At 36.7% G+C, this 25,393-nt stretch overlaps 1 long non-coding RNA gene across 1 annotated transcript; it reads right to left on the bottom strand.

The window, feature by feature from the left end:
* Positions 1-214: 214 nt before the first annotated feature.
* LOC123871767 lies at positions 215-14,096 on the bottom strand. Its single transcript, XR_006797343.1, has 3 exons — positions 14,063-14,096; positions 6,869-6,875; positions 215-330 (listed from the first exon to the last, which is right to left on the bottom strand). It is a non-coding gene; the product is annotated as an uncharacterized LOC123871767 (long non-coding RNA).
* Positions 14,097-25,393: the final 11,297 nt, after the last annotated feature.

Genomic DNA, 25,393 nt, shown 5'->3' with positions numbered 1-25,393 from the left:
CCAGTTATAAAAAAATATGTTTAAAGAAATCAAAATTATACAGTCGTTTCAGGTCAGGCACCTCGTACGTGGTAACATTTATAATTTATTCTGCGGTTCTGTCTACAACGCGACACCACTCAGGCTACTTTGTGTAAGAAGTATGTCGCGAACGTGCCTTGACACATGAGAATCTTAATCTTCACGCTGATGAATAAATAAGAAATGGCAGTAGGTGGATTTACTCGAGCGTCGTGGGGACCTATTGGATTGTGAAGATTAGATGCTAAAAAGAAAAAAGGTTATATGATGTATGGCCCTTTCACTGGTGGGGAAAGCGTGTACAGGTTTCTAACCCGACTGCGATCGTCATATTAAACAGTGAAATATTAGGCGTAAAATTATTCTTTTTCTGTCGCTTGGTATATTTTAATGTTGTAGTTCATTTATATTTATGAACTCAGAATTTTATCCTCTTTCATTTGATACCCCACTCGATACAATAGCAAAAAAAAAATTTTGGAGACCCCCAATTTTTTCGTGTAGAATCATGGTAATTTTTTTCGTATGAAATGTAGCCTATGTCACCTGGACCCTTACGACGAATCGATTGACACCTCATTCATTAAAATCGGCCCAGTAGTTTAGCCGCTACAGTGGAACACACAGAATCTGGATACAAACATACATACCCACATACATACATACATACATACCCACATACATACATAGACTGTTAAAATTATAACCCTTTTGGCTTTGCCGGAGTCGGGTAAAAATGTAAAACAAAACAATCACAAAGAAAATAATACTCGAGCGCTTCAGATACTATAATAGTGTAGGTATGCGCATCCCACGTGTTCCTGAAAAAAATTTGTTAATCTCACACAAAATGTAGAATTGATTAAGTAAAATATTTCATCAGATAAATTCAGTTGAGTAATATGTCGGATAATTAATAATATGCATGATATTCAAAAGCATTCAATATCGAATGCTATTTGTTTCGGGTATATATTTAGCTTTATGCTGCTTCCACGTATTCGCTTTGATGGAATATATCAGCTCTCGACGCGAAATTATCAGTGAAGACAGGTGTGGAAGCTTAGCGAACAACACGGCACTAATTTTAGGCTTTGGCCTGACTGTATACTATTTAATTGCATTTCTTTTTAACCCCCGACCCAAAAAGAGGGGTGTTATAAGTTTGACGTGTGTATGTGTGTATCTGTCTGTGGCATAGTAGCACTAGAACCGATTTTAATTTAGTTTTTTTTGTTTGAAAGGTGGCTTGATCGAGAGTGTTCTTAGCTATAATCGAAGAAAATTGGTTCAGCCGTTTGAAAGTTAAGCCCTTTTTTAGTTATTACTGTAACCTTCACTTGTCGGGGGTGTTTAAATTTTTAATTTACATTTTTTAACAGTCCTTGTCTCAATGAAAGTTAAAACAATCGCGCGTTAGAAATGTAAACACGGCCAAACTAAAGAAAAAATAGAAAGTAGGGTGTGATTATGTTTAATGGATTTATTTACTAGTAAATGATGGATTTTTTAAGTATATTATTTACTAGATGATGCCAGCGACTTTGTGAGTGTACATTTAATTTTCTTAAAATCTCCTATTAAGTATTTATTTTACTGGGTTTAATCAATTCAAATTAAAATTTCAAATTCAAATTATTCAAAGATAACTATGCCAAATGGGATATCATATGAAAGGGCTTTACCTGTACATTCTAAAACAGATTTTTATTTATTTTTAGGCATAATAGTTTTTGATTTATCGTGCAAAAAAAAATACCCGAATACGGAACCCTCGGTGCGCGAGTCTAACTCGCACTTGGCCGGTTTTTATGTGGGTGGTGACTAGTGGTTAGTAGGGATTAACACATTGTTAGCTTATCTTTGGTTGTAGAACCGAAGTTTGCAAGAGTCCGTTTGTATTTGCCTTCCTAAATTTTGCTAAGTGAGATAACAACTGGCCCCGCTGGGAAATAAATTGCACGGTTATATTCAAACACGTTATTTAATCATTTTCGAAATAACGAACAACTTCCTGCAAATACACTTGTACAGAGTTGAAATAATGTTTAACTTCCACCACAATACCCAGAGTAAATATTTTTGCACAAATAGGTTAATTTATTACAACTCGTACTTATACTACTACTGGTCTTTTCGCGATTTCGACTGCAAGTATTCAGGCTATTTGAAGATTCCACTGGAATTTCTCAATATCTTTTCTCATTGGAGTTGAATATTTTTTTTACGTTTCAGAGAGCATCGAGCACCTATACACAAATCACAAGTTTCCAGACTAACTGACTGAGACGTACTACACCTCCATTTCAGATTGTTTTGAGAGGGATTTATTCTAATTTTGCTGCTGCAAAATGCTGCTTCGAAAATTTAACTATGCTGACAAAACAGAAAACAAATTCTTTAACAAAATATTACAATTCAGTACGTTCACGTATTTTAAAAACAAAATACGGCTCCTATTTAATCAGTGAAACATAAAGTTACGCGTAGTTTATAAAATATTATTTAGAATTATTTTTGTATTTGTACTTCACACTTCTCGCAAGTAGATTATTCTACCACAAAGAAACTAAGAGAAACGCGCAAAACTTTAGCTAATTCAAATGTTATTGCATTTTTGACGTTGCTCAAAATGCTCCCTCGACAGCCGTATAGTACGAGTTAGGTTAAACGACAAGTGATATAGTTTATTCAGTCTCAAGATAAGTTTGAAATAAATACAACGCGGGACAAAAACTGCACGTAAGCAAACAACTTCACCACTGAATAGGTCAATGTCTTTTGTAGTTACGGTGAACATTGCTTACTGATTCTGAGTAAGTATCTAATAATTACAATGCCCTCGTAATATTATAGACCAAGCAAAGTTTCCATATCTTTTTTTAAAACTACTTATATATATTATGTAGTCTTGTGCTTGACTGCAATCACATCAAACAAGGTAGAACGCGCCTGCTTATTCACTCTTATTTTGAACGTAGCTGGAAAAATGAATGCCAAAAGAGCATTCCATTACCCATTCCATACGTATTAGAAATGAGGAAGCAAATCGCTTCGTACGAGTCCGTGGAATTTCGACTATGTAGAGGTGTATACCTTGAAGATGCCTCGTGGTTCGACTAATCTACTGGAGTGTTCGAATAGTCTACTGAAATAAATTTGCAATTGCCTGTCCGTCCCTCGGTCAGAGCCTTATAATTTCTGAATCACTTCAAAACTACTTCAAAACAAATATGCAAATAAAGTGCAGTGCCAGTCCGAGGCTACTTTTAGAATGGAGCGAGATATAATTATAGCAGTGTCCCATAGTCGGGTCGACTCATAGTGAATTCTCACAGGAAATAAACATTCAGACATAACATCCCATTTTTTTACTTTAGCAAATTAATCATCAAGTACAGGTATCCTCACTGAATGAGAAGGGAGCAAATTAATTCTTACTGGATTCTAAAAACAAACAGAAAATAATAGCGCATGTGAAGTGAGCGTGAATTTTTTCTTGAATTTTACAAAAATATATTGAAAAGAGATGTTTTGCCTTTATTTAATTTACGACAGAGGCGCCCCGGGATCGTGTGCCTGGAGCGGCCGGTTTGTTCACCCGACAGCCAGCTAAGATCAACATGCAAGACTGCCGTCACGCGTTCTGTTTACTTCAGCCTTAAAACTTTGTAACATTTTAGCACAAAACTTGAAATAAAACATAAGTGCATTCATAATGGAAAAATGTTCCCTCGCCAGTCGCATGGAGCTAGCACGGGTTAGGTCACACGGCGAGCGGTATGATTTCTCAAGCGAGATGTTCAACGTGCTCTAAATAAAGCCAGTAATACGCTTGACTGCATTCAGACACTATTTGCTGCACTATTTTGCGACACATTGAAATTGCTGAGTAGGTAGTATTTTACCAGATTGTTTCTTTTATATTTGTTCATCATCATATACCTACACGGAATCATCCATACTAATGTTATAAATGCGGAAGTCTGTTTGTCTGTCGGTCTGTCTGTCTGCTAGTTTTTCATGGCCCAACAGACTAACCGATTTTGATGAAATTTGGTACGGAAGTACTTAGGACGGATATAGACTACTTTTTATCTCGGAAAATTAAAGAATTCCCACGGGATTCTTAAAGGCCCATCCGATTCATACGAAATTTGGACAAAGGTAGCATACGTCCCGAAAATTGACATAGACAACTCTTTGGCATAGACAACAACCGGAAAAGCAAATAGTTCCCATTGGATTTATGATTATCCACGCGGACGAAGTCACAGGCATCATCTAGTTTGCTATAATCCGCTGAAAAAGGCAAAGGGAAGCTTTTGATTCCTTGCATGCCACGGACTTCGGTAAAGTACCTAACGCCTAATTCTATACAATATCGTCACCATAGACAACCGATATACGTCCACTGCTGGTCATACAATAGACAAAACAATATTTTTATACTTATTTCATTCATCAGCACCATTATCAACACATCACCGGCCCACAATAACTAAGCACGGGTCTCCTCACAGAATGAGAAAATAAATATAAAAGTTTTTTTTATTTTTTAGGGATCCGTACCTCAAATGGAAATAAAATCCGAGTACAGAACCCTTGATGCGTGAGTCGCACTCGTACTTGGCTGGTTTTTATTATCTTAATTTTTATGGCACTTTTGTTTAAAATAATCTAAGTTAGTGAAGTGTAACCTCTTTATAACGGCAAAATGTTCCCTCGGTAACCGTATTGAGCTAGCCCGACTTATCGAACGACAAGCAGTATGATTTCTCAAGCGAGGCGTTCAAACAGGGCCAGTTATATATGCTTGACTGCATTCAGAATCTAGTCTTCACATTGTGAGTAGTCAATTTCTCAATGGATTGTTTTTAGGGATCCATCGTAAAACCAGGAACCCCTATACTTAATTCCGTCCAGTCCGTTTATAATAATAATATGTTATGTCCGGGTATGAGTCATGACTCATGACCATTTAATTTAGAAACTATGTATAAGAGTTATAAAGTTGAAAAGTAGTCATGTAAAAGGTGCTACCATTACAAAGGCATAGGTGCCTACATTTAAATTTTGAAAAACAAATATAAGTATGAATTATTATCAGATCTAATTAGTAGACAGTTAACTCTGATGTTATTTGTTACTCAAAGTCGACCAAGATAACGTGTATAGTTATAATTAGAACAAACTGTGAGCGAAAAAAATCACACAAAAATGCTCATGCATGCAGTATGTCTCTATTAAATAAAAATTAATGTTTATATCAAACTGCAGTAGAGATATTTACACCACAATTTTTTTAACCGCACACAAGCTTCAAATAAAAACAACATTTTTTCGATTTTTTTGTTAATAAATGTTTGCATAAAAACTCCCATATTGTCGTTGCGTCCAGTTTTGCCGCCATAAATTTCCATTACAGAGTAAACAAGGTAAATGAGGCGATATTTTAAACTACATTTCGCTGAATTTGCGCCAAGAGAGCTGACACCCCGTGCAATAAAACATATTTTATGCACTAACCTGACTCCATAAGTCATCTTTTCCTGATTATACTAAAGGAAAATATTTACGTAACGTGGACTTAAATCTGTTGAGACTCTCAAGTTGACTCTTCAAAATACGTCATTATCATCATCATCATGATCAACTCATCGCCGGCTCACTACTGAGCGAAGATCTCCTCTCAGAATGAGAAGAGTTTGGCCATAGTCCACTAAGCTGGCCATGTGGGGATTGGCAGACTTCACATACCTTTGAGAACATTATGGAGAAATCTCAAGTATGCAGGTCTTCTTAATTTCTTAAAACGCACAAAACTTCTAAAAGTTCGAGATGTGTGTCAGGGATCGAGCCCCCAACCTCGTATAAGGGGGACCTCTTAGCCACTAGGCTATCACGGCTTGGAATACGTATAAGTAGATAGATAATAATAAGTAGTTATGCAATGAATCAAACAGACTTTAGTTACTTCGATTTAGAAACTATAGTAAAAAGTTGCATTAGCCGATTTTGTGGTAAATCGATGTTAGCGCACGTTGTCGCTGCATTGACATAATGTCGCCATAAATTCCCATTACTTGGTAAACACGGTGAACGAGCCGATATTTTGCACTACACGCCACACGGTCGGTTGAACGTGCGCCAAGTGAGCCGTCCCGCATAGCGTCAAACATTTTTAACTATTAAAATTAGTAAATGGTCGCTAGTTTAATTACAGCGTAGATTAATATAGTAGGTAGTGCAGTGTTGCGACGAATGCCCGTAGTTTTTAACTGGCATATAAAAACGACATTGTTATGAAACCGGCATGAGAGGACGGAACAGATTTTGTAGGTAACATAATATAAACCCCCTTTTATGTCACTATCCAAATTATAAATGCAAAAGTGTTTGTTTGTTGGTTGGTTTATCCTTCAATCACGCCACGAAGTTGCATTAGTCTATTTTGTGGTAAATCGATGTTAGCGACTAACGATCGCACGTTGTCGCTGCATTGACTTAATGTCGCCATAAATTCCCATTACTTGGTAAACACGGTGAACGAGCCGATATTTTGCACTACACGGTCGGTTGAACTTGCGCCAAGTGAGCCGTCCCGTATAGCGTCAAAACATGTTATTTTAACCACTAAAATTAGTAAATGGTCGCTAGTTACATAAATATAGTAAGTAGGTAGCGCAGTATTGCGACTTTCCGTAGTTTTAACTGCCAGTAAAAATGATATTGGTATGAAACCAACACGAGATGAGAGAACAGATTTTGTAATCACATTAATCATACTAATATTATAAAGGCGAAAGTTTGTATGTGTGTGTGTGTATGTTTGTTACTCCTTCACGCAAAAACTACTGGACGGATTTGGCTGAAATTTGGAATGGAGATAGATAATACCTGGATTAGCACATAGGCTACTTTTTATCCCGGAAAATCAAAGAGTTCCCACGGGATTTCAAAAAACCTAAATCCACGCGGGCGAAGTCGCGGGCATCGGCTAGTTAGGTACATAATTAAAACCTTCTTTTTAGGAACGTGGAAGAGTGTTTGTTTGTTGGTTTACGTATCTTCCAATCACGCTGCATCACAGCAACAGGTCGACGTTTTTTCTAAGTATGAATAAATCCCCATGGGCAAAATCATGGGAAATGTTAATTTATGATACTTATACATATAAATATGTATGATATACATTGTGGGTAAAATGCATAATAAACGATTTTTTATCCAAAACAATGTTATGTTATAGTTGGTTAGGTCTAATAATTTTCTTAAATAAATTATAAAATGACAAATCAAAGTAACTAGTATACAATAGTAAAAAACTAGGTAGGACAACCACTTTTGATCTCACATGGATCAAAAGTGGTTGTCCCTGCTAGATTTTTTTCACGGACAACCAAATTTGATTTTACTAACCGTATCGCCACAGAAAGGTTGTATCATCTCAATAGAATATAATACACTTATGTACTAAAGTATCAAATTAAGTCATAAGTAATTTACTGAGGATGTGGATGTAAGTACGTATCATTAGAAGGTCTACAGTATTAATAAACCACGAATAATTAATTTATAATATTAGAATTAATTGAAGACATTACATTACAGCGACACCACAATTTAAGTCTAAGTTGTTATTCATGTTAGAAATATTAATATCTTATGAGAGTACATTATACAATAATCACACTAATATTATAAAGGCGAAAGTTTGTGTGTATGTTTGTTACTCTTTCATGTAAAAACTACTAAACGGATTTTGACGAAATATGGAATGGAGATAGATTTATAATCTATCTCCATACCATACCATGGATTATCACATAGGCTACTTTTATCCCGGAAAATCAATCAATCAATCCCACGGGATTTAAAAAAAAACCTCTATCCACGCGAACGAAGTCGCGGGCATCAGCTAGTTTATCATAATACTGGCGACTCGTCCCGGCTTCGCACGGCTGCTTAAAATGCAATGTATAGCTTGTGTTACTCAGGAAGATTGTAGATTTCTATAAGTGAAAGAATTTTCTAAATCGGTTCAGTAGTTCCAGAGATTATTTTCTACAAATAAACTTACAAACTTTACCTCTTTGTGTAAGTATAATATTAGTGTAGATTATGTTAATTAATGATATTTGACGTTTCCTTTACAATATAACATTTTACGTAACCAATATAATATGTACAAGCAATGTTTACGAAATACGATCTACCTCAAAATTGCAGATAAAAATTCAAATATTAAGTATTGGTATAAAAACTAGTTATATAGTTATTATACCAATAGTATAACTTGGAATATAGAACCACAAAATACCTTACTTCAGCTTAACAACAATTCACCAGTAAAAAATGCCAAAAATTTGGATACTTTTTTGGCCTTCCGCATCGGCTTGGTCCATTTCAACGTTGTATTTCCAGAACACATAAAGGAACGATCAAAAGCTATCGTAACTTTGAAATACGGTCCACAATGCCACATCGCTGGATAAGAGTTTCCATTCCATTCTATTCCTTATCCTAAGAGCTGCAAGAACTATATTACTTTGCCAGTAGGAAACGCTTCAAGCAGCTTACTCATAGAGCACCTTGTTTTTCCTAGCAAAACTGACGATTAAAAATGTTGTACGTTACAACGAACCGGATGACTTGCCCCACCTTTTTGATAACGTGTTTAGATCGTCAAAGGATATCGTAAGCTAAAACGACCAATTTGAGTTCTACACTTTTCATACGTAAGTCCAAAAGACTTTTAGGTGCTCTGGCAACATATCAAAGCGACAAAAAACAAATTTCATGGCTTATAGCTAGGGAGATGGTAACAATTTCGATGTATGCTCGTCACTAACTAGGTAATAAGGGTAGTGATAGAGTTGAAGCTTAGTTTACAGAATAAACTAGGTGGCAAGGCCAGACATCGCTGAAGATTCTGGGAGCTGAGAAAATATTTTGCCAGATGCCAATAACTCAGTACCCAGTGTCATAATATCATAAGAAGATAGAAAAGTGCCAAATGCGAGCAAAATGACTAAGGTCAGCATTAAGTTTGTTGTTAGATTTTAGTTTAGATATACTCGCAAGATAACTACTCTACTTAATATAGGTTTAAGGACATAATGTTTGAATGCCAGAAATGGTCGAATACATTGGACTCATTGTACTCATTGTACCACCTTCTGTACATGTTCTCAAGCAATTAAAGGATATGATTGTATGATTATTGTAATACACCTTACTATTAATAGTGTAAACAATAAAGCTTATTATTTATTGATTTTTATTATTTTTACCTAATGAAGACATATTGTGACGACTGACGACCTCTATGGCACAGTGGTGAACGCTGTGGCCTTATAAGTGGTAGGCCCCGGATTCGATTCCTGTAAAGTCTGGTTTAGTGGGAAGTTTCGGTCGTTGCTAGTTACCACTCTACTGGCAAAGCTGTACAGTCAAGCGATTTAGCGCTATGATACCATGTAGAAACCAGACCGTCATAATACCTATCTCTTCCAGCCCGCTTCCATCTGAGGGTGAGATCTATTAGAGAGTTAAGTTTCAGTTAAAACGACACAGATTTATGCCGGTGACATAACGCTGTCTCGTTTCAACAGTGTCTTAAATCTGAGCAAAATCAAAGTGCGTCTATAGATCTCAACCTTAGAATGCATCATCTTTTACCACAATACAACTTCTGGCGTATGAGTATAAGTGGCAATTTTTTTGCTATCTGCTCTTTGTCTATAACGGGCGTGTGTTCCGTCAAATGTTTTTAGGCGAAATGTAGGAGAAGCATGAAATTGCTGTTTGCTGTTTGATGTTTTCGTTTTACGAACGAAATTAACTTCGTCTGTACCTATATACCTAAGTTTTTAATTCCTCAGCTTTTAGTCCTTTGGGAATCAGGTACATACGATTTATAAATAAATGAGAATTTTCGTATCGTTCGTTTTCATCATTATTAGGTACGTTACGGCAAACATAAACATGTATATCTGATAGGTTTTTAACGTATTGCTTTTATTTACGGATATAGTGACGTCATTCTAATAAGTGATACCTAGAGGTTAACACTTTGGACTTCGGCCTCTTATCATAGGGTCCGGAGTTTATTGTGGGTTTTAAGAAGTTTATTTATTTTATTCATTTGATGTATCCTACCAGACCAGCGCAGAGTTAATTTAGAAATCACAAATTCCAAATTACTCCTGCCAGGAATCGAACCCGGGACCTCTAATTTATAAGACCACAGCGATCATCGCTCTGCTAGGTTGTGTGGATGGTTTTTATCAGGTTTTAGTAAAAATATCCGGGATCGATCAATAAAACCTGTTTGAGGAGGTCGGTTTGCAGAAGATCCCAAATTAGGACAAACCGATTAGACCTAGGCCACATCGTATCTAGGTCACACCACCTTCACCACGATTTTTTTGTTTTATCTATGTATAAATATTTTGTAGATATACCTAGGTATTCGCGAAATAAACAATCCATTCACCAATTTATATAAGTCAATATCCCTTTGTCAACATCCCAAACATGGGATGTAGGTCATGATCTGTTGTTTTATTACGTTACTAACTCCGGACTGCCCCAAGGGTATTCTTGATGAATTCCATTTGGTATCTTAGCCCGAATCTGATCCCGGAAAAGCCTGAAAAAGAGGAATTTTGTAAGTTGGGGCAAAAGAAAAATGGAAACCACTTCTATGTTAGATTTTATCTTTAAAACAACTTTACAATGATTCCTTCCTTCCTTGAATTCCTTAGTGGCAAAGTTCCTTAGAAGTCACCGGCTAAGCTTTCAGTTGCCCACACGGCTGTGTATCTAGTGTATTACGTATTGTATTTTTTTATGATTTGGAACGAGCAGCTGCTGAGTTTCTTGCTGGCTCTTCTCAGTAGAATCTGTATCGTGAATATACCTACCTAAATATACATTGTTGTACAGCTATACTCACGTATTCACTCACGATAGTTTAAACCTTTGGATATAAGTACTATCAATTCTCACTGACTGTTCGATATTAAGGCTTCTTGAGAACCGGTAAATTTATTTGATTGCTAATTTCTTCTCTTTTTTAACCCCCGACCCAAAAAGAGGGGTTTTATAAGTTTGACGTGTGTATCTGTGTATCTGAGTATCTGTGTATCTGTCTGTGGCATCGTAGCTCCTAAACTAATGAACCGATTTTAATTTAGTTTTTTTTTGTTAAAAAGGTGGCATGATCGAGAATGTTCTTAGTTATAATACAAGAAAATCGGTTCAGCCCTTTGAAAGTTATCAGCTCTTTTCTTGTTACTGTAACCTTCACTTGTCGGGGGTGTTATAAATTTTTAAATAACACTTGTTACTACTACAGATTTTTTGAATTATCGAACTAATTTAGGGCTTTTGCACGTGGTGGTGGTTTTACGAACGCACATCGTCCATTCCGTAGGCAGACTTTATCTATCTTAGATTTCGTAGGAAAAGGTGAATAACCGGACGGTTATAACCCGTAAACGCTATGACAGTCCTTTGATTAATTGTTATTAAGAATTATTTATACAGGCGGGTCACAAAGAGAATGCTCTCAGTACATTTATCAAATTTGACACCCAATTTAGAAAGTGTCACGGGCATACGCAATAATTAGGGGTAGGCCTCGGTCATTTATTATTAGAGCGGTGTAATACCGGCTATTAGTAGGCTGACCGGGTGAAACTGCATGTTCGGTAATTTGGCCGTACGTGCGAACTCTAATGAGTTTGCTTGTAAAGGCTAATTCGAATTAAGACGATGGGAATAACTTAGCTGCCATGCAGACGCCTAGCAAGGTTTTTGCCTAAACACTTCCAATTCGGTAACTAGATGGGTGGCCGACTTTGGATATCCAAATTTGATGGTTTCGGTTCCTTGCTTTGGAGAACACGTTAAGTCGTATTCGTTCCACTTATTATTAGCACTATAACATCTGATATTAAGTGCAAATGCAGCCAGTATTCTTGGCACCATTCCACGCGGGCATGATTTGTATAGTAATTAGATAAGGCGAGCTTTAAGTTTTATTGCAATATTTTCATTAAAAAACTGCCAAACTAGTGCAAATAATTAATATTATGAGTTGAAATCTCGATCTTTTACTTGAGTTGTATGCGGAAAAATATGGGAACTCACCGCATTTTTATCTCAAACGGACTCCTACCATCAGTGCATGTAGGTATATAAAATTCAAGGTCCTGGGTGACTTAATATAAACTCACAGCCTAAACTGCTGATCCTAGAGACTTGTTCTTTCTAAAGAGTAGGCACCCTCTAAGAAATGATTTTTGCACTTTTTACCCTTAGGGGGGTTAAATAGGGGATGGATGTTTATAGAAAGTCCGTCATTTTTAAAGTTACATCGATGGAAATTGGTATTTAGACTTTAAAACTTGGTTCTTAGGCTAAAAACCACCAGACACAAGTAACTTACAATATCGGTGACAGGTTAGTTATTAGTTATTACCTACTGTGCAAGTTCTATTGAGAACGATGGACAGGGACGGACGAAGTCCCAGAAAAAATATAGGTACATAAAAACTCTACACAGTGAATTTTACATTTACTACACCCACGCAACTTCAAGAGTCATTAATATTTACCGTGCAGGTAATGCTTTTCATTCTATTCGGTATGGAAACTTTTGTAGTACCTACGTTATTCAGCTTGAAAATTTTCCATATTCCAACTTTGCCAGAAAGCGGATATTCAAATTTCATTCAATTAATGAAGTTCGCCGTATTACCTTTCTGTACGCAGGAAAGTTGTTTTAAATGTATGTAAAGTACCTACTTATTGTATTAATTCGCTATATTTTTGTTCTATAACGTTAACTGTCGTTACCTGAGCCGATCGACGTCCACGGTTGGACAAAGGTCTTCACCAAGTGTTTTCACAGAATACAGTATATGCTATTCTTTTCATATCCTACTAGGTATCATTATCCTTCAATTATGCCGCAACGGACCAACAGATCGATGCGATTTGCATGGATATGTATATGTCGGAGCGAGCGGCTCACGATCGTCATCAAGAAGGCTAGGTTCTAGCTTAGTTCGTCTATCTTTTGTGGGCAAAGGAAACGTGCGAGGCAAATACAATAACTAGATGTAATGAAATCACTAAAGAGTCTTATTTAACGATGTCGTTCACTAATCACTAGTCACAACGTTCTTAATCAAATGGCCACGTTATAATCTGCGTTTAGAAGTCTTTGTCATGATTTCATCAAGTTAAATTAATAGAGCGAATAACGAGTCCCCGCGGGTCGCGCTCATTCGGTATAGAGGTCAGAAATTGACTGCGAGCTTCATGCTCTTAGCTTGTAATGTAAGCTTTCCCATTAGATAAACAAACCGACCCCAGGCCACGTTCGATGGCATGGTAACCACGTCACCGTCGCTCATAATGAAAACAATGATCTCTTTGTACTTTGCTTCGCGACAAGTTAAACGCGCTAACATAAGCAAAAGCATTCCCATGAATTGGGCAAGGTGCTATCTGATACCAGCCGCCAGCGCCGCGCGCCGACACGGCGATCCTGACTCTCACACGCCCTCGTGTGCTACAGGACTTCAGCTGTTGTCATTAGCAAAATGACAACCTTTCATGTAATAAACCGTTCGGCTATCCTACGCTACTACCACAAACACAGAATGTCAGATATCCACAGATCAAAACTAATTTACCATATGGTACTAAAACTCAATCAACAATCTATTCGTTCAAAACTCAATGAAGAACAATGTCTGAACCACAATGAAGAACAATCTAAGTAATTGTCTGTACTCTAAAATAACGAAACTTCAATCCGCTTATGGCTTAAACACAAACGTACGTATGTACAAATAAACGTACACGTAACGATCAAACTGTACAATGAAATATGTAAAAGTAAGTAAACGTGCAACAGTAAACGTGTACAAGGAAACGTGCAAAAGTAAACGTGATTCATTTTCAATCAACACCACCATGACTATATGAACTCATCCATAAGCCACAGCAACACAGCGACTGTAATAAGTCACACCACCAACGGAATACATCCGCACTCCACGGCAAAAAGCCAAACCCGCCACGGGGCACACCACCACGCACACACACCCTTAACCCGTTGCCGCCGCGCAGCCTCCGACCAGCTAAACTGGGTTAGGAATATGGCCTACGATCGGACAACAGGAACAGGTTGTGAGCCAAAATCAATCACGTTAGCAAATTAGAAATTTTTGTCATTTACTTCACGCGATATCACTCTAGACATTATCGTCATTTACTTCACGCGCGCCGACAATGGCTACACCTGACTGTTCCTCATTATCATCATCATTATCAAAAGTAAGTTCAAATTCTGTGGGTACGTAACATTCTGGCATCGTTTGTGATGGATTATTTTTAAAATCCAGTAACTCAAATCACTCACTTTAAATCAAAATTTTGATCAAATTTATCCGATTTCTTCATAGATTTCATCCATAGTTTTCTATGATGACAACATTACCAACATCAACAAAAAAAAATTAAGATTTACTTTCGTTTTATCAATCTCAATTTGCAATAATGTAGCAATACAGTAAACGTGTCAGTAAAAAAACAATAATGAATTATTTTTGTTTGATTTGCATCACTTGCTTTCTAGTAACGTCAATATGAATTAAATCCCAAAAATTTTCGTATCGGATCAAGTTCAAGCTGTGTTTTTCAGATTTTAATTTTTCGAACATACAAATCATACAGTTTTCTACAAACTTTAGGATGTAATTTCTCATATCCAGGAACTAGTAGAAATCATATTTTGCTTTTTGAGTCAAAGTGCACAATTGATTCGTGTATAAACTTGGTTGAGATATTACCTTACTACCTGAAACACTATTGGCAATCATTGTATTTTAGAATTACATTCAACTTTTCGGTGCAAAATATCATGTGTAACAAACGTTGATATTGATTCAAGTTTGAAATGTCATTGTTCATTTCGTTTCATTTTATTTTATTTAATAGCATCGTTAGTATAAAATCACGGTTTTGTTCTGCTTTTAATCTTGTTTTAATCAATCAATCAATCAATTTATTTATTTGCTGATACAGGTTTTAAAGGTTTAATTATAGAAATAGTCCAGCTGTATCACGCTTTAGAAAGCAATCGTTCTTCTTCAACATTATCTTAAGAATTATCGGTTGGCTAATGCCGTGTTTTTGCATATTTTGGCAAAAAGTTAACGAAACCTGAATCGCATTATCACTCATATACGAATTTAAATTGTTAACAGTAGTAAATCTCTATCATAATTAAAAGTCAAGTCAATATTAAAAATTTCCGTTATTACTCACAAGGAAGAACGTTCACAAGTGTGACAGATTCTAACTCTCTTCAAGTTTCAAAAAAAAAAAACTTGACTTTAAAGCTCGAGATCATGATGGTGGACTTTCTTTAATTTATTTGATTTTTAACTCACTCAGGCTGGAGTTCGCCGAAAGCTACATAAACAACGGTTGCTAAATCAGCTGGTTATTTCGAAACCGTCGTTAAAACGACCGTTTTAATATTTACTGTTCATCACGAAAAAGTCTAGCATGGTTACTAAATCGGCGGAACACTATCTGTTCTCAGCTACGCTGCTGCTACGAACGAACGCTAAAACGCAACGCGTTAGCGAAGACACATTGTCATTACTATTCAACACAACAAACTGTGACGCCTATATTTAGGAGCATAAAATAAAATACTTTCAACTGGAAAAGTACAAAGACGCTATGGGTAAGATAAAGTACACTATTGTTCTAAATTTTGCCAGGTAGTAACCGACCCTTTACAACTTCGGTTAGGTAAAACGGCCGTTTTAGGGCTGCAAACCTTGGTTAGGTGCTGGTGAACAGTAAAAATCACTTAATCAGCCGGTTTTCTAATAATAATCAGCTGTTTTAAAAGTCGGCGAACTCCACCCTAGCCACGTCATCAAAAACCTTCTCAAAGAATCATTGCATTGACACTCGACGATCAAAACCAGATCATATTGATTCCATTTTTCTTAAAACACAAAATATATCGCAATAGCTCTACTTTCTCAACTGATACGCGCATCTACATACGGAATCACCATAGTATTGGACGTAGACCCATGCAGGATCACCCCGATACGACGCATTCACGCATGCAATCGCCGCACTGCCTGGTTTCCACGAAACCACCAAAAAGCAAGCTATTCGATCACATGAAAATCTCATAGTCCTTTCTAGCCATCAATGCTTCTAGCTCAACTTTACACAAGAGCCATCAATGATTCTTTGTTAATCTAGGGCTATGCTACCATTATCAAATCAATAATGTTTATTTCTCCGATTGCCCCTTGATTGAACAAATCTAAAAACTTTATTACTCTGATTTCTCCTTGATTTAAACTAAATCAACGTTCTAATTTCTCTTTATGATTTCAACTTAATTAAATTAACACCAATAGAGAATTCATCAAGCTTTTTTATAGCTCAGAATGAATTATTGCAAACTTCCAAACACTTTCTAAACAAAGCATTCTAAACACAGAACAACAGAAAAACATTGGGTACAAACGTTCATTTGTTTAGATTGTTCGGCACAGTAGGTACCTAGCAACAGGTACGTACGTAGTGATTCGTGAACTTGTTTAATTTACAAAAGAAACACTTCAATCAGTTACTAACCGAATATGAGAGCAAGTTTGCATTAGGTAACATACATTCATAACATCGCGTCGGTGACTATAATATCAAGTGTTTAAGAGTCACACCGCTAAGCTCTATGTTTATGTTAGAAAGAGACTCTTTGTTAGTATTAACGATAAACATCGGCACCTTTTGTAATTAGCTCTACTAATTCAAAAAACATCAGTAGGTATAGGGTACTGATTCTGATGGCAACCAAATGCCGGAGCATTCGCAACTTCTTCCCACCAGTGCCGTGTAATAAAAAAAGTATGTTGTGGTACTATACTAGGATAGGATAGAACACAAAACACGTTTTTTTTAGAAGATAATAAAAACAGGATAGACAAACACAATTCAATTCAAAACTGTCAAAACCCCGCCACTACAGGCACCAGTTCCAGTACAGTATCTTTTGCAGAGCAGTACCAAAATTCAGAGTCTTTAATTTAAAATTCACTCTTAGCCCTTTCTCAGCAATATTAAAAAGGAAAAGATCCAAACACTCAAAACCTAGTTTAGAGAAAGACACTAGAATCGACACCATTGAACCAAGTCAGTTTATTTTAGAGAAATACATCAGATTCATCAGAATCGACACCATCAATCATAGTCATAAAGATTTACGCAATGGTAACGGAACCCTTTTTTTTTCGGCATCAACTTAAAGCAACCACTTGTAAACATTGCCTCGTAACTTAACACTTAAAGACGGCGACGTTTTGTTACGATGCGGTCACATTAAGGTAGTAGCTAGTAAGGTCGTCAATGCTTATTTAATTGGGACCAAAATCGTCTAACGCCAAACGGCACTGCGACCGCCGCCGCACACTGTTCGCGGTTACATCCACGTTCAACGGGAAACGCCGTTGAACATCGCGTTGTTGGCCGTTAATGTGGCCGCGACATTACTACAGCTTTATCCACAACTTTACTAGCTAATATAATTTCTTTACTCGTAGATACAAACATTATACTCTTTGAAATAAAATCTCTGTCTTACTTTCAATAAACAAATCAATTCTATTAATACTCGGTACTGAATATTTTCGCTTTTTCAAAACCCATTAACCAAATTCTAATAAGAATAGGCTTGACACAATAAAAACATCTTTCTAATAAGCCATAATCTCGTTTCACAGAAAATATTCAACACCAATCAAATAACATGGATAGATCACACCTGATTAGCAGATCTCTGGCAGGAGTACACTGGTCCTGGTTCCACTTCACGTACGAGTATACGCAAATGTTCATTCTATGTCCATAATTTCTTTCATTGCAAGTCTACGTTATGACTTGCATAAATTCGCGCATTTTCACCAAATTGCACTCGCGACGGATCCCACTTCTGATGTCGGAGCGAGCGGCTCACGATCGTCATCAAGAAGGCTAGGTTCTAGCTTAGTTCGTCTATCTTTTGTGGGCAAAGGAAACGTGCGAGGCAAATACAATAACTAGATGTAATGAAATCACTAAAGAGTCTTATTTAACGATGTCGTTCACTAATCACTAGTCACAACGTTCTTAATCAAATGGCCACGTTATAATCTGCGTTTAGAAGTCTTTGTCATGATTTCATCAAGTTAAATTAATAGAGCGAATAACGAGTCCCCGCGGGTCGCGCTCATTCGGTATAGAGGTCAGAAATTGACTGCGAGCTTCATGCTCTTAGCTTGTAATGTAAGCTTTCCCATTAGATAAACAAACCGACCCCAGGCCACGTTCGATGGCATGGTAACCACGTCACCGTCGCTCATAATGAAAACAATGATCTCTTTGTACTTTGCTTCGCGACAAGTTAAACGCGCTAACATAAGCAAAAGCATTCCCATGAATTGGGCAAGGTGCTATCTGATACCAGCCGCCAGCGCCGCGCGCCGACATATATATTAGTAAACCTACAGAGTTCTAAGCATTTATAAGCTACTAGCCGATGCCCGCGACTTCGCCCGCGTGGATTTAGGTTTTTCGAAATCCCGTGGAAACCCTTTGATTTTCCGGGATAAAAAGTAGCCTATGTGCTAATCCAGGATATTATCTATCTCCATTCTAAATTTCAGCCAAATCCGTCCAGTAGTTTTTGCGTGCAGGAGTAACAAACATACACACACACACACACACACACACACACACACACATACAAACAAACTTTCGCCTTTATAATATTAGTGTGAAGCATTTTATGCAGGGAAATAAAAAAGTACCCACTGGATTTTTAGGATACCTAAATCTACTTGGATGAAGTTGCGGGCATCATCTAGTGCCTACTTATTTATTTAAATACTAGCTGACGCCCGCGACTTCGTCCGCGTGGATCTAGGTTTTTCGAAATCCCGTGGGAACTCTTCGGTTTTCCGGGATTAAAAGTAACCTATATGCTAATCCAGGATATTATCTATCTCCATTCCGAAATCAGCCAAATCCGTCCAGTGGTTTTTGCGTGAAGGAGTAACAAACATACACACACATACACACATACAAACTTTCGCCTTTATAATATTAGTGTGATAATATAATATTTGGATTCTATTCTATTCTATGTAGGTATAGGTTATAACTGACCAATTTTAATGTGGTACAAATTGCAAAAGTTTTTTGAAAAATTACCAGTTTATCTTTCTTTTCACTATTCCACCTATCCTATATTAAAGAGGGTAACCAAAGTCTTGAAACATGTCCAAGACACTTGGGTAATATGTTAGGTGGGAACAGAGGAATGTAATCCGGAGGATTTGTTGAAATGTGATTTATTCCGGGAGTTTCACCTTTAAACCTTCTGGCGCGTATTTTATATGCAAAGTGAAAAATGCAGTTTTAAAATGTGACTTCCATTTTGCCAATGAAGAGTCTCCATGCACCATTTACAGGTGCTATCAGCAAAGACAAAACAAAAAAAAAATTAAAAAAAATTACCCTATGGATCCATTAGATCGGTTTTGGGTTAGCATTTTTTGCGTGTATAAGCACACCTTAACATGAACCACCTAGTTTAAACAATAAGTTTTGCTCTCTAGATGTATTTAAGTAATTATTATCATGTTATTTCTTTACCTATGTAAGTACTTAAACACTAAGTAGTTAGTAACAATTTTTAAGCATAGTTATAATAGTGTTATAGAGTTAATGTAAGGAATCAAAATAAAGCTTTTATTTATTAATATTTTTATATTTCTTTACCGTAAATCAATTGTCATTTAATTGCTTAAACCGCTCATAACTCCGAAAAGTTAGTGGTGCGTGCCCGGGATCGAACCCCCGACCTTCAGAATAGAAGGCCAACGTCAAGACTACTAAAATCATAACACTTCTGCCGTAGTAGATAGTAAAAAGTTTCAGATGAAGAAATATTAGTTCTGAGGAAAAATTTAAATTAGCTAGTGCCATAAAATAAGGGTACTATGTGCACTTTCTTTTTTGGTACAAATTGCTATTATGATCTAACGCTCAACTAGCCAATACAAGGTTATAGGTAAGCGTAGCATGTGACTACAAAGCATAAACGTGTTTTATACACGGGACTTTGTATCGTTAGTGCCTTGCACTGAAGCGAAAAGTCCACTAATGAAGTGGGTGGCAAATAAAGGCGCGCAAAAAGAGCTTTGTTTACAGTGTGCGCAGTTTGCTGGCTAGGGGAAACGTTATGACTCTAGAACACATTAGCCGAATGCGTTTGCCGAAAACCGGCCAATATGTAACTGGATTGACGACCTTATAAGGATAGCGGGAAGTGGGTGGACGAGGAAGTTGGATCGTGTGTGGTGGCGCGCTCTTGGGAAGGCCTATGTCTAGCAGTGGACGCAAACAGGCTGATTAATTCTGCTTAACATAAAACAATTATACACATACAACACATGCCTACTCATTAGAAAAATTACTACTAAAACTGTACATACAAATATATCATTTAAACAAAGATCTATTACCCATAATCTTAGAAATAAAAGCAAAATACACATTTGGCAACCACGAACAAAAACCTATGGGAGCAAAAATATTATGTGTGAGGGTGTACATATGTTTAATAACATACCTGATGTAGTCAAGCAGTCTAAAAATATTAACCAGTTTAAGAATAGGTTAAAATATATATAGCGGAAAATATTGTGTAAATAGAATCTGTAAATTATTACTCAAAATTGTATTAGTTAATAAGTCATACTAAATTGTAGTAAATAAATAATTAGGTTGATATAGTTTTAATAATATAGTATAATATAAAATTTAAAGTGTAAATGCATGCGTCTGTGTAAGTACTAAAATGTATATAGTAATCTTAATGTAAGTGAACAGTATGTTCTTTTTGAGAATAAATTCTTTAAACCGAATTCATTGATGTAACATTGCTTCCGAATTGCGCTTATTGATCTTGATGCTAAATTATATTATTACTAGCTTAGTCTGACTTCGGTCACATATTAAATCTACTTAATATCCCATTAAGTAGATTTAATATGTGAATGATAAACAATACGAAATTCTAATTTAATTTGGGATTTTTACTAATTCTTGCACTATGCACACAAAACTAGGCACATAACTAGGTGTTATATAACGCCGAGTGTATTGACCAAGTGCGTTGGGCTATTGTGTATAAGGCTCTTTACAGTATACATAACACATTTATACCTACCTGCAAATTGTGAAAGGATATTTATGTTTCTTTCTGCGGTGTGCTAGGTACCTACTAATAGTGGGAGCAAAAGTGAAAAAATATGAAATACATCAAAAATAAAGTGTCCGTAATAATATACAGGAGCGTGTACTCTAATAGGTCTAATTGCAACAGCGTATATTAAAAAAATGTGCTTGTTAAGTAGGTACAAACACGTTTGTTAAGGGGCATGAGACCGGCTTGCCCGCGAAATTCAAATTTAATTTGGGTTTTTCGCAATTTGTAAACTAATTTGTCGAGGCTTATGGCATTCTGATTCCGACAGTGGCAGTATCATCCTCACAGGTTTATATAAAAATCTTTACTTGAAAAGGTCCAGTTTAAGAAATTAATTAAAGTATCGACTAATTTGTGAGAATAGTGACACACAGATACACACGTCAAACTTATAACACCCCTTCTTTTTGGGTCGGAGGTTAAAAAATATGATCTGTTTAGTTGCTCCTATGCGTCATTAAAATCAATCGAGAAGAAAGTTTCTGTCTGATATGCCAATCAGATTAAACTACTGCTTCAACTTTGATCCACTAGAACCCTAGATGTTCCCAGATACAGGCTTTGTAAAGCCGGGAGCAAAGTGAAGTTGGGCGCACCAATTTAATTTAGAACTTACCTACCTACTCATACCTATATTCAGACTGGGCTGACTTGGTCACGTTATCCGTATACATACGACTGGCCCCCTTCGACGCCTTTCACGTAACTGTAAGTTTTATCATATAAGAGAGAGATATTATAAGTGACTAGCCGATGCCCGCGGCCTCGTCCGCGTGGGTTTAGGTTTTCAAAATCCCGTGGGAACTCTTTGATTTCCCGAGATAAAAGTAGCTCTTGTGCTAATCCAGGATATTATCTATCTCCATTTCAAATTTCAGCCATATCTGTTCAGAAGTTTTTGCGTGAAAGAGTAACAAACATACACACAAACTTTCGCCTTTATAATATTAGTGTGGTAGTGTGATAGTGTAATAAACGTTTACGCGACAGAAAGAGAGGCTTCTTAAATTTTAGGCCGGAGTGAATGCGAGATGAATTGCACTTTATGAAGTGAGCCTTCTGTATTAAAATTAAAAAAAAAAAACACTAAATTAAAACCGGTTCATTAGTTAAGGATGCCACAGACAGATACACAGACACACACGTCAAAGTTATAACACCCCTCTTTTTGGGTCGGAGGTTAATAAAACCCTTTACAAAACCGTCCCATGCCATTAGCGCGTTTGCTCCCACTGCTAAACATACTTTTTCGAACCTTTTCGAAGACCCGCCACTAAACACGGTCCTCTGTCTTCCTCATCAACACGCTTCCAGCAACCTTCTTCAGGTCATCGGTCTAGTATGTCGTCCTACTACTCACATTTACCTTTATCTGACTAGTTTTAAACCCTGTCAGTTGAAATTGAATTGGAAACTCGCATAAAAGTTATTCACATATGAAATATGATTTTCTACAAACTGGACGTTTGACGCTTCAATAGTGCATATTCAGAATGTTGACTCGCGAAATTGTCGCCAAATGAGAAAACTTTTGCAGCTTCGCTAGGAAAACATCTCTCATAGATTTTTTTTACTGAAATCATGTTTTCGAACTCACTATGATATCAAATCACACTAAAACGGCAAATATTTGTATGTGTGTGTCTGTGTGTGTTTCTTACTCTTTCACGCAAAACTTTGCCTGCAATTTGGAATGGAGATAGATTTATACCCTGGATTAATATTTACCTTAGGCTCTTTTTCAAATCAGGAAAATCAAAGAGTTGAGCGATTTCGTCGGCGTTAATTTATGTTTTTTAAAATCCCTTGGGAAATGTTTGGTTTTCTCAGATAAACAAGTGTAAATTAAAAATTTATAACACCCCCGACTCGTGAAGGTTACAGTAACTAGAAAAGAGCTGATAACTTTCAAACGGCTGAACCGATTTTCTTGGATTATAGCTAAAAACACTCTCGATCAAACAAAAAAAACTAAATTAAAATCGGTTCATTAGTTTAGGAGCTACGATGCCACAGACAGATACACAGTTACACACGTCAAACTTATAATAACCCTCTTTTTGGGTCGGGGGTTAAAAAAAGCTTACAACTCCAGGCCTTGAACCATATTATATCCATCCCAATATCACGTTGGTTCGTACTTTTGTTACACACATTAACAAACAAACACGCTTTCGCATACTTCTAACGATCGATGAATCGAAACACATAATTGTATAAGTATAGATAGGTACATAAACACATACACACAGCTTAAATACATAAACCTCCAGGAGCTGGGTAAAGACTATATTTGCAGCGTTTAGATCTATAAAACGGAGATTGGATCCGTAAAGCTGCTCTGCTATAAAGTAACTAACTATTGGTACAAAATACGTTAGATAAAATAAATACGAAGCTGTGATAACTATAGCATTTTCCACGACGACCTCGAGTAGCTATTAGCGTAAATACGGATTTTCTTTAAAAATACTGTATATAGAAATTGTAGTTCTCTCTTGTATGCCAGTTTGATGCTGGTAACCATACCTTGCAGTTATACTGAAATGCAATAACATGACAATATAGACCAAGCGAAGCGAGGCCTGTCGCGTGGTTGGCTCTGATATTTTTAGACCAGTTTTATCCCTGGGTCTATTTCAATAATGGATTTACTTTTTTTTAAAACTTATGTGTAGTTTCAATCATATCCTGTAGTATACCTGAATAAATATTAACATCTATATATATAAATGAATACACTTCTTCCTCGCAAAGATTTCCTCTTTGCCAATTATCTTTGCCAATTATAGATAGGAACATAATAGGACAAAAGAGACGTGAGGTTTTAGTTTGGAGAAACCACTAGCTTATTACAAGAAAAGAAAGAAATGGCGTATCGTATCACATGCACTGTATGACACCGAGTTTATAAAAAAGTTATTCTGGGGAAATCATGGAAAACTAACACAAAAACAAATAACAATTATGGCAGGACAACGCAATTTAATTATGCGCCAACACGACATCCGACGAAAGCTTTTGCGACTTGAATTGCAAGCCTTTGCATTTTAAGTCAATAGTGAATGCAAGTTGAGAGATTCAGGTATAGTGAATTTGTGATTGCTTTCTATTTTCAATTTAATGGCAGTTTTCATACAAAATTCAGACAGTCATTAAACATCACAACGCAATAAGTATAAAAGCTCCTCTTTGGGAGAACCGTGAAAAGGAGATCCACAGGAGAACCAGGTCATCAAGATAGCTTAAACATTAGCAAGCTGGAGTAGCAGTGAGCAGGGTATGCTGGTCGCAGGGACGGTGGAAAATCCTAGGGTGGAGACCGCATAAGTAAGTGTAATGTGTAGTACGATGGATTGACGGTATAAGGAGGCTAGCTGGAATTAGCTGGATGAGAAAGGCAGAGGAGTAGGTGTGGTGGCGCTTATTAGGGGACATCTATGCCCAGCAGTGGACTACTACCGCATTGACCAAGATTGAAGGGGTGACATAAATGCCGGTATCGGATTATATATCGGACCGATAGACAGACAGACACAAAGAAGTGATCCTATAAGGGTTCATTTTTTCTTTTTGATGTACGGAAACCTAAAAATTAATCATTAACTTTCTGTTGTAAGAGCTGGAATCACCGACGTCATTAGCGCATCCAAAGCGAAGCGTCTCTCCCTTTGAAACTACCCTATTCAGCTAATTAGCTGCGTAACTAGGGCAAAACCACAGCGCCTTACGCAGTCCCTTTGAATCTATGCTGACATTTTCGATGACCGATGATAATAATAAATAATTCAGCTCATAACTCCGGAAAAATTAAGGCGTTATGAACGCCATCTTAACGTTTATACTATCGTGAGTGATTTCCATTATAAGTATAGATTGCTATACTCACGTATTTAGTCGACGCGCGTAACTAGTACTAGTTTCAATCCCATCCGGGGTCATTTTCCATAGGGACTCAGCTCGCTGCTCGTCACGGTTGAGTCTAGCGGAGCGGACTGA

The sequence above is a fragment of the Maniola jurtina genome, chromosome 14 (assembly GCF_905333055.1).
Source record: "Maniola jurtina chromosome 14, ilManJurt1.1, whole genome shotgun sequence".
Classification (NCBI taxonomy): domain Eukaryota; kingdom Metazoa; phylum Arthropoda; class Insecta; order Lepidoptera; family Nymphalidae; genus Maniola; species Maniola jurtina.
This window is presented reverse-complemented; position numbering and strand designations above follow the sequence as displayed.